Source organism: Marmota flaviventris, chromosome Y, assembly GCF_047511675.1.
Source record: "Marmota flaviventris isolate mMarFla1 chromosome Y, mMarFla1.hap1, whole genome shotgun sequence".
Taxonomy (NCBI): Eukaryota; Metazoa; Chordata; class Mammalia; order Rodentia; family Sciuridae; genus Marmota; species Marmota flaviventris.
In genome coordinates this window covers 6,842,171-6,858,985 of record NC_092519.1, presented here as the reverse complement: position 1 = coordinate 6,858,985, position 16,815 = coordinate 6,842,171, and positions in this window count along the sequence as shown.

The window sequence follows — 16,815 nt, the reverse complement described above, 5'->3', positions numbered from 1 at the left end:
ATATATGTAAATCTAGATTTTAAATAACACATTTAAAACTTATAATTTATTTTAGCTTAAATTATTGCCTGTTTTAGCCCTGGGATTTTTCTTCCTTAGAGGCATAATTATCTAATGAAAAATGGTTATTTCTCTGAAAGTAAAAAAAAAAAAAAAAAATGTACATATAATATTTGCATACAAAGTAGAAAATATAAAGTCAATATATTTAATGGAAACAATTGTTTTAAATTACTTATATGTAGGGCAACATTATATATAGAACTTTCTATAGAAGAGGCAAGAATATATCACTGCTGAAAGGTTTGTAAGAATATTCAAATATAAAAAGTAGAAAGTAGCTTTTATTATAATTGTCATTATTTTTTAAATACTTTTATTTTATTTGATTATTTATTTATTTTATGTGGTGACCAGGAATCAAACCCAGCGCCTTGTGCATGCTAGGCAAGCGCTGTACCACTGAGCCACAACCCTGGCCCCAATTCTCATTATTTTTGTTATGACTCTAAAACATTGCTTATAATTTTTTTAGGATCATGTAAGTATATTTTTTGTCACCTGTTTTTTTTCCCTATTTCAATAATGTGAGCCACTCTAGGCTTTCTTCCATCCATCTCTTTTCCTTTATTTCAATGAACACTGCTTTTTACAAACTATTTTTTAAATAAAGGTAATTAAATTTGATGCAAATTAATCCTTTTGATCTTTTCTTATTTCTCAAGCATGTCTCCTTTTCTAGGCTGTAAAACTGGAATATACTAGTCACATTTGAAAACTGGAAAATGGCCAAAGGTAAAGAATGAGAAGTAGGGAAAAGAAAAATAACTTTGTGCTAATGCAAAAATATAATAAATGTTAAACATTTTCTCATGGATGCATCAACTTAATAAACACATTTTAATATGATACAGTGGGTGAAACTTCATATGTTAGCTCAGCTAGGCTGTGGGGCCCAGTTGTTTGGTCAAATGCTAATCCCATTGTTGCAGGAAACATATTCTATAGATGTGATTGATATTTACAACAAGTTGATCATAATCAAAAGTGATTGCCCTCTAAAATGCAGATGGGCCTCCTCCATTCACCTGAAATACTTGGGAAAGAGGTTTCCCATGGAACAAGGAATTCTGCCTAGGGAAGATGACAATGACCCTACCTGTCCTTCCAGCATACCATCATGCCTTATGGATTTATACACATACCTGCAGCTTCACCTCTTGATTGTTTCCAGCTGGCTGGCTTGTTGGACTTGCCAGAACCACAATTACCAAAGCCAATTCCTCAAAGTCAACTTTTTTCTCTAACTTTTACACAATTTCTCAACAGCTTTTTCCAATGTTTTGTTGTCTTCTTAATTTCTAATTTAAAAAAGGCAATATGCAGTATCATTAAGCATAATAAAACAAAGGTTTTTGGTATAATTTTCAGAAGTGAAAGTGATAAAAATTATGGATAAATGATGGAAATTGGTTCATGCTCATGTATAATTTATTAGGAAACGAGAGAGAGGATGCAAAGTAAAAAAAAAAGCCCATTATTAAATGAAATACTTCAAAAACAAGGTCTCAAATGAATAATAACAATAGTGTGGTGCAGTATTCTAAAATTCACATTCAGGGACAGGGAAATGAAGATTTCTAGAATCTACATTATATTTGATACTGAAATAGGTTGGGAAAAATAGGACAGAAGTAAATATTAGGACACTATTCAACTCAGTTTTGTCAGATATTAAAGACATTAGTGAAAATATAAATAGTACTTTTACTATTAGCATTTTTCATTTGAAAAATTCATTTTTTTAAGAAAATAATTTGTTATTAAGTTTAGTACAGTTAATTTAAAGTGTATTAAAAACATTTTTTTTTAAATATCTGAGCTTTAATTTCTAATATGGTACATATCTATAGATATGATACACTATTTTAGTCTTTTTAGGCAGCTTCAATAAAACACCATAATTGGACGGCTTATAAATACCAGGAACTCATTTCCAAAAGTTCTGGAGAAAGACAAATTTAAGATCAAGTTTTTGGTAGGTTTGGGGTCACATTTAGCTATCTTGTGGTGTTCTCACATCCTCACATGGCACAAGAGATAAGGGAGGTCTCTAGGCCTCTTCATAAAGACTAGAGATTACCCTTACTACACCCACCAAAAAAAATGTCCTTAAATAGTACTGAAGCTTTTTGAATCTCTATTTATTTTGGAGATTGGTTTGCTGTTTTCTTACTTGTGAAGGCTTTTATTTTAGGTAACATGATGATGCTGGCCTCATATGATAAGTTGGAAGTGATGACTCCTTCCATTTTGGGGACAACTTTGTGAAATGTGAATGCTAATTCTCCTTTAAATGCTTGATAGAATTCCCCAGCTAGCCATCTGGTTCTGAGTTTTTCTGTGTTGAGAGGTTTTTAATTAGTGATTCAATGTCCTCACTTGATAAAAATGTGTTCACATTGTTATGGTTTTTGAGTCAGTTTTTATCTTTTCTGTGTTTCTAGGAATTTTGTAATTTTATCTGGTTTTCTAATTTATTGGTGGTCCTTTTAAATATATATATATATATATGTGTGTGTGTGTGTGTGTTTAAATAAAATATATTATATATACATATTTTCTGAATTGTATTATACTGGCTCAACTTTTAAATCTTTAGAAATTTCAATATTTGATTTTTTCTCTTAATCAAATTAGCCAAACTTTTTTTTTCAATTTTATTCATCTTAGAGAAAAATACATAACACTGTTTTTCAGTATTGTTTTTCTATTCTCCATTTGATATATTTCTGAGGTATTTTTGGACTTTTTTTTCCCTATTTGCTTTAGGTTTAGTTTGCTCCTCTTTTTCTTTCCCTGCATCTTTGCCATCTTTTTTTTTTTTTTTTTTTTTTTTTTTTTTTTTTTTTTTTTTAGTTATTTGTTTAGGCATAAAGATTTGCTCATTCTGTTTCACAGGCATGTTTAGTTTTATGTTCCCTTAGCTATACATCCCCCAATGTTTTTCTTTGATTTTTCTCTGGTAAGATTTATAGTTCTATATGAAAGTCCTTTTTGCATGCATTTTGAATGAGTTTTATGTAAGCCATGTGAGGTTTATGTTGAGGTTTCTGGGAGTTTTTTTGTTTGTTTGTTTTGTTTTAGGCATGTGGATTGATCCAAATGATGGGGAAAGATAATCTTCCTGAAATGAAATGATTTCCTCCCTCTGTCAAAACATAGTTGGACATATTTGTTAGCAGCTATTTCTTTATCTTATTTTGTTCTTCTGGTCTGTGTTCTGTCTTTTGCCAGTACTCCATTCTCCTATTAATTGCAGCAAAGTAGCTGTCTTTAACATCAGGCACAATGATGCTTCCTGCTTTATTCTTTTCAATGTTGTTACAATTATTCCAAGGTTTTTGTCCTTCCATATGAAGGTTGTATAAAAAACTTGGACATTGACTTTTTACCTCTAAACTTGCTGAACTTATCAGTCCCAAAAGATTTTGTTGCTGTTATATTCAAACATACAAAACCTATGTTAAATTTATCTTCAAATGGTAAACATTTTATTTCCTTCCTTCAAATTATTAATTCATTCTTTCTTCCTTCCTTTCTTCTTTTCTTCCCCCCTCCCTCCCTCCTTGCCTGTGATAGTTTGAATTTCTGTCTTGGATAAAAATACATAATCTTTGTAATGTTCACAGTCTTGTTTTAAAAATGAGACTGGTTGAAAAATTTTTTTAAGAATTTTCTATTAAGTAGAGAAAGTACACATCTATTCTTAATTGCTGGGAGGATTTTTTTTTCCTCTTGAATGGGTATTGATTTAAAAATATATATATTTGTTTCATATATGTATTGGGGATTCAAACCAGGGACACTTTAACACTGAACTACATCCCACACCTTTTTATATTTACCATTTTGAGACAGTCGCTTTAAGTTGCTAAGGAGAGTCTTAAACTTGAAATCCTCCTGCCTCATTCACCAAGTTAGCTTGGCTCACAGGCCTGTACTACCACATTTAGCATGAGTATTGATTTTTTTTTGGGGGGGATGTGTACTGGGGATTATCCTCAGGGGCACTAGACCCACTAGACCACTGAGCCACATCCCCAGACCTATTTTGCACTTTTTTAGAGACAAGGTCCCACTGAGTTGCTTAGCATCTTACTTTTGATAAGTCTGGCTTTGAACTTTTGATACTCCTGCCTCAGCCTCCTCAGCCACTGGGATTACAAGTGAGCTCCACTGACCCTGATGAGTATTGATTTTTAAGATTCCTTTTCTGAACCAGACACATTGGCACATGTCTGTTATCCTGATCATTCTGGAGGCTGAGGCAGGAGGATTTCTAATTTAAAGATAGTCAGGGCAACTTAGCAAGACCCTCTCTTAAGATAAGAGTTTAAAGAGGGCTAGGGAGTAGTTCAGTGATAGAGTTCTTGCCTAGCATGTATGAGGTCCTAGGTTCTATCCCCAGTGTGCAAACTCACATGTATACACACACACACACACACACACACACACACACACACACACACACACACAAACACACACACAAATGTTTTTTTTTTTTTTTTTTTCTGTATCCATTTCAATAATTACAACTTTTATTTTTAGGTCTATTGATATGATAGATTACATTGACTGGTTTTTAATTGAAGTACTGGTTTACCATACTGACAATAAATTCCAGTTGGAATTATGAATATAAATCTTTTAACTACTTCTGGATGTGATTTGCTAATTTTTCACTCAGAATACTAGCATAACCTTTTGAATTGGCTTACTTTAACTTAATCTAATGAATTCAGAGTTGTTGTTCTTATTAAATTTATTTTTTTAAAGAGAGGGAGAGAGAGTTTTTTAATATTTATTTTTTTAGTTTTCGATGGACACAACACCTTTATTTGTATGTGGAGCTGAGGATAGAACCCAGCACTGCACACATGCCAGGCGAGCATGCTACTGCTTGAGCCACATTCCCAGCCCATGTATTTATTTTTATTCCATCCCTTTTTGTTAGTTTTATTGTTAGTTTAATTTGTTTATTTCCTAGATGAGGGACATTTGAGTTTTTATACTGATGAACATTTGCTTAAAGACTTTGTGTAAACTCAAATTTATATTTCTGTGAGTAAATGTGGAATGGGATCTGCAGTTCATATGGAAAACACAAATTTAAGTTCAGCAAAAGTACCAGACTAATTTCCAGAGTTGATATACAGTTTCACATTCCTTTTGATGAAGTATACAATTTTCAAATACTTTCTCCTTGAAAATGCTAGATATTTTCAGTTGTTTCAGTTTTATACATTCTTAAAGGTGTATAAAGTAGTATTGTATTTTCCTAATGTCTAATGATGTTTGAAATTTTTTTCAGATCTTGTATCTGAAATCTGAGAAAATTTCTATAATTTAGATACAATTAATATCCAATCAAATATTATATCAAATATGAGTAATTTTTCATTTTTAAAATATTGAGCAACACAAATTAATTTTATGATATTCAATTCATGTATTTCTTTCTTTCTTTTCTCTTTTTTTGGACCAGGGATTAAACTCAGGGGCACTCAACCACTGAGCCACATCCTCAGCCCTATTTTGCACTTTTTTTTTTTTTTTTTTTTTTTTTTTTTTTTTTTTTTTTTTTTTTTTTAGAGACAAGATCTCACTGAGTTTCTTAGGGCCTTGCCATTGCTGAGTCTGACTTTGAACTCTGGATCCTCCTGCCTCAGCCTCTTAAGCTGCTGGGCTTACAGGCATGCACCACCGGTATTTCTTTTTTTATAAATCAACTTTCTGTTAATCAAGAACTTTGCCTTAGTAATGGTTACAAAAATTTTCTGATATACTTTTAGAAGTTTTATAATTTCATTCAATATAATTCAGGCCATGATTCATTTTATGTTAATGCTTGTACATATCATGGAGAATAAACTAAGGTTAATTATGTGTGTGTGCAAAGTTTGCCTTTAATTAGTTCCTAAATGCATCACATATAATATGTGCTAATTCCTAATGCAGTAAAAAAATCAAATTATTTATGATCTAATGTCTTCAAATTTAGACTCTCTTGATTGAACTACATTCTAAAAATACCTCTAATAGAACTTCTAATCCTTGTTTTCACTGGCTTTACGGTTCCAGGATGTCATCTGCTCCATATTTGACTACTCTGTTTATAGGGAGTCAAGATTCAGGTCCAAGGACTTCTTTTTTTTTTTTTTTAAACATAATTTTTTAGGGGTTACTTAAAGTATAAATCATTGATTATAAACTGTTTGCATCTACATGGTTAGGTATTACATTACAAAAGTATTGAGCATTTAAGATAGTGTCTATTTTTATGGACCTAATATTTAAAATTTCAAATAATTAGCATGTTCAAGATGTCCAATCCAAAGGATACTCTCACAGTTAGGGTCTTATTTATATTTTCTAAAATTTAAAAATAATTTAGATAATTCAATAATTTATAATCTTAAAACATTTGAAATAAAATTAAGGCATGACAAGTGAAATTAAGGAAATAAGATCTTTTTCCCCTCTCATTTTACTGTTTAGAAATTTTACCTTAGTCTCTCCATTTATTTTTTTAAAAATTGATTTATAGTATAGATTTTCTTATTCCATAAGATTTGTTTATTTCTTATTATATTAGAGTTATTATACAATTGAGTGTCAATGTTAATTTTTTTTTTCCTTCTGAGAAATCACTGCTAATATTAGTAAAATTTGAAATTCTGGACAGTACCACAAAATGACTGAGTATCCATACTCGGTTATTTATCTCTAATTGTTCTTAGTTTAAAAAAAATGATCACATTAGCAATTTAAAATTTTGATATTGTTTGTATTTTAATGGTTGAACTCTATCTCAAGCTCGATTTTATCCTCTGCATGTGGTTTTTCAGTGGGAATATTGCTATGCATAATTGTCCCATAGTTTCTAGTCACAATTTAAAAGTAGTAAACTACTGAACATCAAAGAATGTTAAAATGAAAACTGTATCATAACATGGTGCAAAGGGCCAGAAGAATGGATAAAAAATTGTAATAGAGAATGAATTAAAATAAATTAAACGTCACAAGGGTAACTTTATATTTTGTTTAATTTTAACAAAAATATGAAAATGTTATGGAAGGATTCTGCTAGGATGAGTACCACCTGGTCTTATTTTGCTATATAACAATTTGCATAAAATCTATTAAGTTTGCTGTATTGCATGCTTCAGGAATTTAATAACCCAGAATTATGGATGATATACAGTACTTGGCAACAAATGTTAATAAACAGAAATTGTACTTCCAGTTAGAAATTCATACAGAAACCAATATGAATTTTAAAGGAAATGAAGTCATTGAAAATTATTTTCTTAATTTTTTGTAATTAATCTGTTCTAATTAAGAAGGTGTGATTTGTATTTCTATGCTCCTACTTCTTTAGTATATTAAAGAAAATGAAGTTTCATCATTAACTTGGTAGAACTTAATGAGTATCATATAATTACTCTACTTAGTGTCTTTCATTTTCTCTCACTGGCTTTCTATAAAATAATGAATCTAGATGAAATTCCCTATTAGATGTGAAAATAAAAGTTTTTTTTTAACTGTTATCTATACAAAGATGATATATCTGCATGGCTTTTTAAATAGGTTCCACTCCCTTTTTCTTGTGTTAAACCGTTATTTTTCTCTCTCCTCCTGTCTACATTATTCTTAGGTTTGGCCTTCTTAGAGGTAAAGAATAATGACAATATTTTATATTAGAGTAAGTTTTTAGCCTAATATCTATACTTCAGGTATATGTCTTCTATTTCTATACTCTAGTAAATGCAAGGTTATTGCAAAATTCAACTATATTGGCCTTTTCTTGATATTCTTTCTTTATAAATTATAAAGTTTCGAAGTCTACATGGTTCTTTTTGTATCATTGGGAGGATAATATCATATTTAAAACAATAGGATTTTACCTCAAGTCAGTTATTGAAGAATTTGAGAATCTGAGAGAAGTTATTCTCTGATCATAGGTTTTTTAAATTTATTTAAAGAAACAGGACAGGGGCTGGGGATGTTGCTCAAGCGGTAGCATGCTCGCCTGGCATGCGTGTGCCCGGGTTCGATCCTCAGCACCACATACAAACAAAGATGTTGTGTCCGCCAAGAACTAAAAATAAATATTACAAATTCTCTTTCTCTCTCTCTCTCTTAAAAAAAAAAAGAAAGAAAAAGAAACAGGACAACACAATAGTAATTACTAAACTGGATTAATGTGCAGATTAAATGGAATGGAAAATATGCAGCCAGTTTCTTGGCACAGAGAAATAATATAATAAATGCTGGCATTTTTTAAGCTCTTCATTTGGGGTCTGTTTAAAACCAAGAGGCAATCTATTTTGTGAACTATAATTTGTGGAGCCAAGCATATAGAAATCTCCATAACATTCCTGAAATATTTTACAACTACATAACACTTTAGGCATTTATTTTGTCAAACAATGGTACAGTAAGAGGGTATGATTTTTCTGTATGTTTATGTGCCTATTCTGTGTCTGTCAAATCCAATAGAGATAAAGATAAGTTAGAGTGACAATAGTTTTTGATATATTCTTGTGATTTCAAATCAAGCTAAACCCATTATTTAAACTCATTTATTTTTGTTAAAATTTTTACTTTTGGAGGGGGCTAAAAAAATACTTTGCTTTTCCTTTTAATTTTTTTTTCCTTTAATTCCCCATGTTTTATTCAGTTTAGAACAAAAATTGAGAAAAAATGACCTGTGCTACTAGCCAACCAGCCAGGGAATGATTCTATGTGGAGTGTTGGTTACCTGTTAGACACAAAATGACAGGTATTAAAGAAGCAATGGTGAAATGAGCAATCATAGTAGCTATTTTCAGGAATATCCCAGTTTAGTCAAATTGGAAAGACAAATAAATAAAAACGTGTTATACCAGTTGAAATGGGTTTCAAATAAGAAGTATACAAGTGACACTGGAGAATACAGAGTAATTGAGTTTAATTATTTACTTAGCAGAGAAGTGATAGCCAATTAAATCTTCAAAAAAATGAATAGATATACACATGGTAGGGGAAATATGCTGTGTTCTGAATAACAACACAGGATGACGGCTGGGGTTCTGGCTCAGTGGTAGAGTGCTTGCCTAGCATATGTGAGGCCCTGAGTTTGATCTCCAGCACCACATAAAAATAAATAAACAAAATAAAGGTATTGTGTCCATCTACAACTAAAAATATATTTTTAAAAAACCCAAAACACCAGTTGATTTTCAAATGCTGATTAGCCTTAATACCTATACTCAATAATTTTTTTTAAATAGTACCTGTTTGCAATATACTATGGCATATTTTAAAATGATTATTTTTAGGGGAATATTTTGAGACTATGAAATAAGTACTATTTTATAGTGTTATCAAAGCTAGTAAATACTTGATTACCATGTTGGTACTACTACCTACATTGCACATGAATGTACAGTAGAAAAAAGGATAAGTGTTCTTATCTTACCTTAGATAATTGTCCCTGTAAATCTCCATGCCCCTGTAAAGTTTTCCATGCCCTAACCGCATCTACAGCAATTTGTGCGTATACGCCAGGATCATATTCAATTTGTTGCCATTGACCCTCATAAGGACCTTTTCCTAATAACATATCTAGATTTCTTTGAGGGTAACCAGCTGCTGCATTTCGCCTAGCTGTCTCCATGCAAAATTCCTCATTGGCAACCTTCCATAACAACTATTGTCCTCCATTTAGCACAGATCCACACGTTAGCCCAATCTGCTGGCGTCATGTCTAAGTTGGTGGATTCGACCATGCTCACAGTGAAGGGTGCTTGCAGCCCATAGGTTGTTACAGCCTCCTTTAATTGCTTTACTGTTTTGAAATCTAAAGCATGGTGAATTTGTTGCCCTCCTGCCTTCTCAAGTACAGGACATGCTAATCTTTGGGGTCCTGCCTCAGGATTCCGTCCATCAACTACGGGATTTGAGGGCCACTCAGCTGTAGATGGAGCTGTTGGTTGAATTATGCCCTCTGGTGATAGAACGGAGTTAGTAGCAGCCTCCTGTTGTAATTCCCTGCCTGATGGTTGTTTTTCCTCTAAGCTTTCTTTCTTCAAATTTTCCTCTGTCTGACTAGCTCGAGAGACCTTCTCTTTTGCTTGACCTAACATGTTTTCTACCATAGTCTGGACCTCTAACAATTTACTTAACACTCTTTTGGTTTGTTTTTTACTAGTTTCTAATCTACTGTAAAGGTAACGCAACCCAATAAGATAGCATAAAACAAAACCGAAACAGAATGAAACAAAAACGGAACAAAGAATAGTTGTATCAATTTTCTCTTTCTCAGGGCCGAACAACTTCAAACCTTGAGCCAACCATTTTTCCCAGTCTGCCTGAGAAAATTCTAGGGATAGGCAGCTTGAAACAAAAACAAAATAAATCAAAACAAGAACACATTGTTTTTTGAAATGGTTACCCTTTTTGTCGCCTTCCCTCAGGGGCAAGCAATTTTACTCACCTCCAAGCTTCAGGCGTTCCCTGTACGGGCCACCAAATGCCGCAGTCTGGCTAGGCACAAAATCACGAGCCACTCAAGCAGAAACAAACTTTATTTTTTGAAACTGCCGCCAATGTTCTGTACGCCCCTGGGAAGATCGCAGGTCCACCCACGCAGCATTCTCCCGGAACCCCCAGAGAATGTTCCTCCCCCAGAACTCCCTCCTACTGTACTTCCCCAACCAATGGGAACCCTCCAGGAGTCCCGTAGCAGGTAGCAGGCAGAGGTGAATAGCAGGAGTCCAATATCCATATGAATGCAAATCTTAACATAATCATATCATCTCAATGGCTAGCTGGAGTCACCTTTCAACCAAAAATGCCATGCATCATATACTTGGCTGACTCTTAGCATGCAGTCAAGGGGAGAAATAAAGAAAGTCCACGTGCTTCTGCCCCTTTCAATGCTTTCTTCACTCAAATTACTCAATATAATCTCACAATTATATTGACAAGAAAATGAAAATCCTTAATGCTAGGCACTCCAATAGACATAATCAATACACAGAAAGAATTCTAGATTAATTAATTCACAACAAACAATTCTAGATTAATTCTAAGCACTGCAAAACACACTTAATCATGACAGGTTAGTGACAGACATTCCCTCTTTGTGCTAAGTTCAAAGGTCTTAAGTCTTAGGCTTTGAGTGCAGCAGATACACACTCACTCAGACCATGGTGACCAGGTGATCAGGTCTGGAACCAAGGCAGGATTTTCCCGGCATGGAGTGGATGATCCCTTGAGTTGTAGGGAGAAGATTGGCCATAGGCAGAAATTTCCTCTCTCACCAAGGTCCAGAGGAGATGGCAGAGTTTGAGAGTGGTGAGGATCATGCAGAGGCTCAGGAAGGATGACATGTGATGGGATGTCAGGTCCTCACCAGGCTCTCCAGCTTGAGTGCTTCCTTGTTTTGGCTGGCTGAATCCCTGTTCATTTGCTCTATCATTTATACTAGATTTTGGGGGGTTTTGACCCCCCTTTGAATCCTAATCAGCTACCACCGGATTTCTCAGTGACATCATTTACCCTGGAGTCAGAAACAACTGGTCTGGTGGTCTCCACCCTGATCTTCTTCCTTTCCCCTCCTATCAGGTGTGGAGGCCATACTGGAGGGCTCTATGGGTGTGCCTGGTGAAACTGCAGGTTTCAAACTGGAGTTTTCTAAAATGGAGTTGCTTAGACTCAGGCCTAAGGCCTTCCTAACATAAAAAAAAAAAAAAGCCAACTATAGAGCTGGGATTGTAGCTCAGTGGTATAGTGCTTGCCTAGCCTGTGTGAGGCACTTAGTTTGATTCTCAGCACTGCACATAGATAAAAATCCATTGACAATTAAAATAATATTTTTAAAAGCTGTTTTCAAGCCAAGATAGGCTTTCAAGAAAAGCAGATCATATCAGCACCTTGATCTTGAACTTTTAGACTCCAAAACTGTCAAAAAATAAATGCATGTCATTTAAATAAGCCAGTCTATGGTATTTTGTTCAAGTAGCCTGAACTGACAAAGAAATAGTATAAACCAACAATTTCACTATGCTAACCAATTCCTGGTTATGCTACAAGAGAAATGAGTGCTTACCTTCAAAACAACAGCTGTAGCAGAAGATCCACTTCAAATTTATTTATAATACTTAACAACTAGAAAGGATGAAAAATATAAGAAAGTTAGAATGAGTGAACACTTTGTGCTGGATTCATGTGATAAAATACTACTGGCCAATGAACAAGAACAGAGTGCTGTGTCACATGAAAACACAGATGGATCTCCTGGACTGAGGATCTGTCCAGAGAAAGATCCAGACTCTGAAGACAACCTGGAATCTCCCCCCCCCCACCATTGATATGAAGGGGAAATCAAGCAAACTAGTGCATCATGACAGAGTTCAGAATTGTGGGTAATTTGGGAAGTGACTATTTAAAAAGGCACAAGGACCATTCCAAAGTTCTGGAAATATTCATACTTTCTAGCAGGCACATCACATATACACGCACAATTACATGTACGTTCATTCCTAAGGTGTGTGAAATCCAATGAAAAGAAAAATAACAGGAAGGAAGGACTCTATGCTCTATCATCCCCAAGCCAGTGACTCGATCCATATTAACAAGTACTATATTCCCACAATGACCCAAGGGAATGAGTTTGTGTATGCTGGGCACCCAGGAGAGCACTTATTCTAGAGAAAGGGGTCTCAATAGTTATTACATGCGCTCAGCATTCCAGCTTTGCCTCCTGAGCCTTGGTGCTTTCCATCCCCCACCCCCACCCCCACTGCCACAGTGCCCTGTGACTTCAGCTATTGTGATGCAAACACCAAGGGAGTGGGAAGCAGCCTGAGAGCCAAGGAGACAGCACCTAGGAGAGGTCACTCACTGGTCAGCAGGCCATCTCCACATTCAGGGGCAGGAGGGGGGACTTGGAGGAGGAGGCAGGGGAACCTGTCTTGGGTTGGTGTGGTGCTGGCAACAGCTGGCCCTCTTAGAAGAGCTCCCTCCATGGGGACATTGTAAGCTGCCCTCAAGAGGCTCCTAAGGCCAGCCTTCTTTGTCTCCACAGCCCCCCATGCCCTTCTCCTACATATTGTCTGGTTTTATTTTGTCTGTAGTAGAGAGAGGAGGCAGGGAGCCTGGAATGAAAAGACCTCTGAAGAATATCTAGTAAATCCGCATCAGGTAGGAAGGGGTCCCATTACTTCAAGACACCCTCAGGGGTAGCTGTGCTCCCTTGGGCAGCAGGCGTCAGTTTCTCCTGGGGGTTGAGGGTCTGGTGTGAATGCCCCCAAGAACACTGTCTTGAGTGGATCATCCCTCCCAAGACACTGACCGCCAGTTAGTTGGGCTGTTTGCTCTGGTGTCTGGGAGAGGATGGAGCACCCCCTGGATCCTCTCCTCTCCTGTGTCCAGGTTCCTGCAGAGAGTCACAGACTTCTTTCTGGGTCTGGAGCTGGAGCGGTGATGTCCAGGACAGAAGCTACAAGGTAAGGGGCACAGAAGCCTGTTGTCGGAGGGTCTGATGCTTTGTATTTTCCTCTTAGGGTCCAAGGCAATGTATCAGCCTACAGCAGGTAAAGGGGAGACCTGCTTATGGTCACACCCAGGTAGAGGGATGGAAGGTGTTTGGGGAGGGCTAGGCAGGGCTCTTGTCTCCAGAGGCTGAGTAGGAGGACCCTGGCCTCCTGACCTCTCTCCGCAGCAGGCTGAGTGCACTTCATCCCCTGCTTCCTGGTTCATTCTGTGGCTCAGAGGCCAGGTAAGTGGCTCTGGAAGAGGAAGTCCCAGGAGTGATAAGGAGGATGTTGCTTGGAGGTCTTTCTCTCCCAGAAGAATCACAACACAGGCTGCTTACAAGGAACTGGACATCTTACCCTCCCGGAAAACCAGGAGGTAAGGAGCTTAGTCCTGTCTTCCCAGATGTACTCAGGTCAGTTGAGGAGACACTCCCTCTGGGAGAAGAAGGAGGGCAGTGGTGTTGGTCTGTCCAGGTGTTTGGAGAAAGTGATGGCCACTCTCAGGCTGAAAGCACCTCCTCGCACACAGGTCTTAGATGTCAATATGTGAGCAAGTGTGAACACATGCCCAGGATGCACAGTTGGTAAGAAGTGACCACTATGGCCGTTGTGTTTGTTTATTTCCCTCTACCTGCTATGGGAAGGAATGTAGGGAGGTGAGGCCGCTCAGACCTGGAGGGCATGGTAAGGGCTATTTCAACTGTTAATTTTTCCATTGATTCTGTGTGTGATTCTTTATGGGAGCTAGGAAGAGCCTGAGACAGAAGATGCAAGAGGGGAGGACCTTGGAGCATCTGGGGGATGGCAGGCCTTGCTCTCTTTGCCACAGGAAGTGCACCGTCCCTCCCTGGGTTTGGAATGGACAAGAGCCTGCTGTCCTCACCTGGAGGAGTCTTCCTACTGCATAGCAGGTTGGAGCTCTTTATGCATTTTTCCTGCAATTTCAGCAGCTCTCCACCTCTTCAACCCAGCCTCATGGAAATTTGGCTGTTACCTGCGGACAGGGGCTGGCTTTTCTCCATCTCTTCACACACCTAGTCATGCCCCACACGTGCTTACTGCCCATCCACCTGTGGCCAGATTTGGTGAGCTCCCTGCCTTCTCCAGGTTTAGCTGAACTGCTTGGGTTGTGCAGCTGCTATCTGGCAGCCCAGGGACTCTGACCAAGCCCCTGTCCCTAGGGTCTGCTTTCTCAGAAACAACTCTGCTTCCTCTCTGTAGGAGACTTGGCACAGGAGAGGGAGATGCAGAGGCTGGACCTATCAGGCCAGGGAGCTACCTTCTGGAGACTTCAATCAGAAGGGGTAGGGAGTTTTCAACTCTAGATTTCCAAAAGTGTTCTGCTTGGGTCCCTTTGGTGACCACAGGGACTTGAAAACCCTCATCAGTCCTGGGGGATGTTCTGGTTACTCCAAAGAACTGTGAAGGTCATTGGGTGCCACAAAATATGTGTCATCAGGACCAAAAGGCCTCAAAAGCTCAGTGTGACTGTTGTGTGTCCACCAGGTTCACTGGAAACATGGCTCCTCTCAGCCCCTTTGCTGATTCTGGGTTGAAGGTATTTAATTCCTCCCTCTCTCCAGGTACGGTTTACAAACAGGCATGGAGAACCCAGCAGCAAGAAGTTTTCCCTGATATTATTTTTGGGTGCAGGCACAGGACTGGGGATGGAACCCAGCGATGCTTTACCTCTGATCTACATTCCTCGTCCTTTTCACTTTTTATGGAGACAGGGTCTTGCTAAGTTGCTAAGGCTGGTCTGGAACTTGCAATCTGCCTTCTTCAGCCTCCTGAGAAGCTGAGATTACAAGCGTGTGTCACCCAGCCCATCGGGAAGTTGGCTCTGAAAGCCATAAAGGGCTGTTGATCCTCAGGGAGTTGGGATGCAGGTGAGAGCATGAAAACTTGGATGAACAGCTTCCCTTTCTACAGACGCAGACGGTCAGTCTTCATAAAGTAATAAGAACACATGTCATTTTGTGCTACTAATAAATGCCTTATTTGTCCACCATGGCTAATATTTAGGAATTCTTATTACTTAGTCTGGGGACTACACTCTGGACATTTCTGGTGTCCTTCATTTTGTGCCTTGAGGAAGAGTTTCCCTCTGAGTTGATACTCTGACTACTACTGCTGCACACACACATACACACACACACACACACACACACACACACACACACATACACAGAGAGAGAGAGAGAGAGAGGGAGAGATTGATTTTTTTGTAGTTGTTGCTCTGTGGTGGGGGGATCAAACCCAGGGCCATGTAGGTGCCAGGCCTCACTCTGCCACAGCTACTCTGTGCTGGTGCACTTATTTTTAAAATTTCTAGGTCTTGATTATCCCCACAGGCTTTACTTGCATGTTTGCTGTGACAACGGATGGTCCTACCAGCAGGAGGCAAGGAACACAGGTGAGTCTGTCTACAGGTTGCAGAAGGTCCATGTAAGATCTTTCATGTTTGTAAGGAACACTGAGAACGTGTGTCCACGTGCAGCTCTGAAAGGGATGGGGAACGTGTTGTGTTCCTTTTGGGTACCATGGATCACTCACAGGAATTTGATGCAGGCCTATATGTTGCAGGATTTGTCCCCATGACCCAGATGTAAATCTGATGAAAACAGATCTTCCCTCAAGTCACCTGGAGTCAGGTAGGGGAGAGAAAGGCTGGAATAAAGAGGTGAAATGAAAGGAGCAGGTGGCAGAGACAGAGGTAAGTGTCCCTCTCTTCCCACCCCCAAGGGTATGTGAGAACTTCTGACCTGGCTTCCTAACCAGTTATAGGGAGGCCATTACCTCCCTGACAGGTCACCCAGTTCCACTTGGGCAATGTAGGGAGGTCTTTCTGGTCTTCACACTGGCAGAACAGAGTAGAAATAGGGCTTATCTCATCAGTCTAATGTGGTAATTAGGGTGTTAGATCAGGATGTTTGCCATGAGAAATGGGTGTCCCTGTCAGCTCTGAGAGGGACCGTGGCCTTTCCTGCACCGACATGTGAAGTGCATCTCAGGAATAAACAAGGAAAGTCAGAGAGACCGATGGGAACAAGATGGTAGGACGTTTGGGGGAGACGACTTCTCTGGAGGAGAGGAGCTGGTGGGTGATGGTTCTGGCCACCCATTTTCCTGATGCTCACTTCTTCCCCTTCAGGTTCCTAGAGTTTCACTTCCCAACCCCCATGAAGAATCACAGGTATTCCCTGGTGGGGAAAGAGGTTCTGGA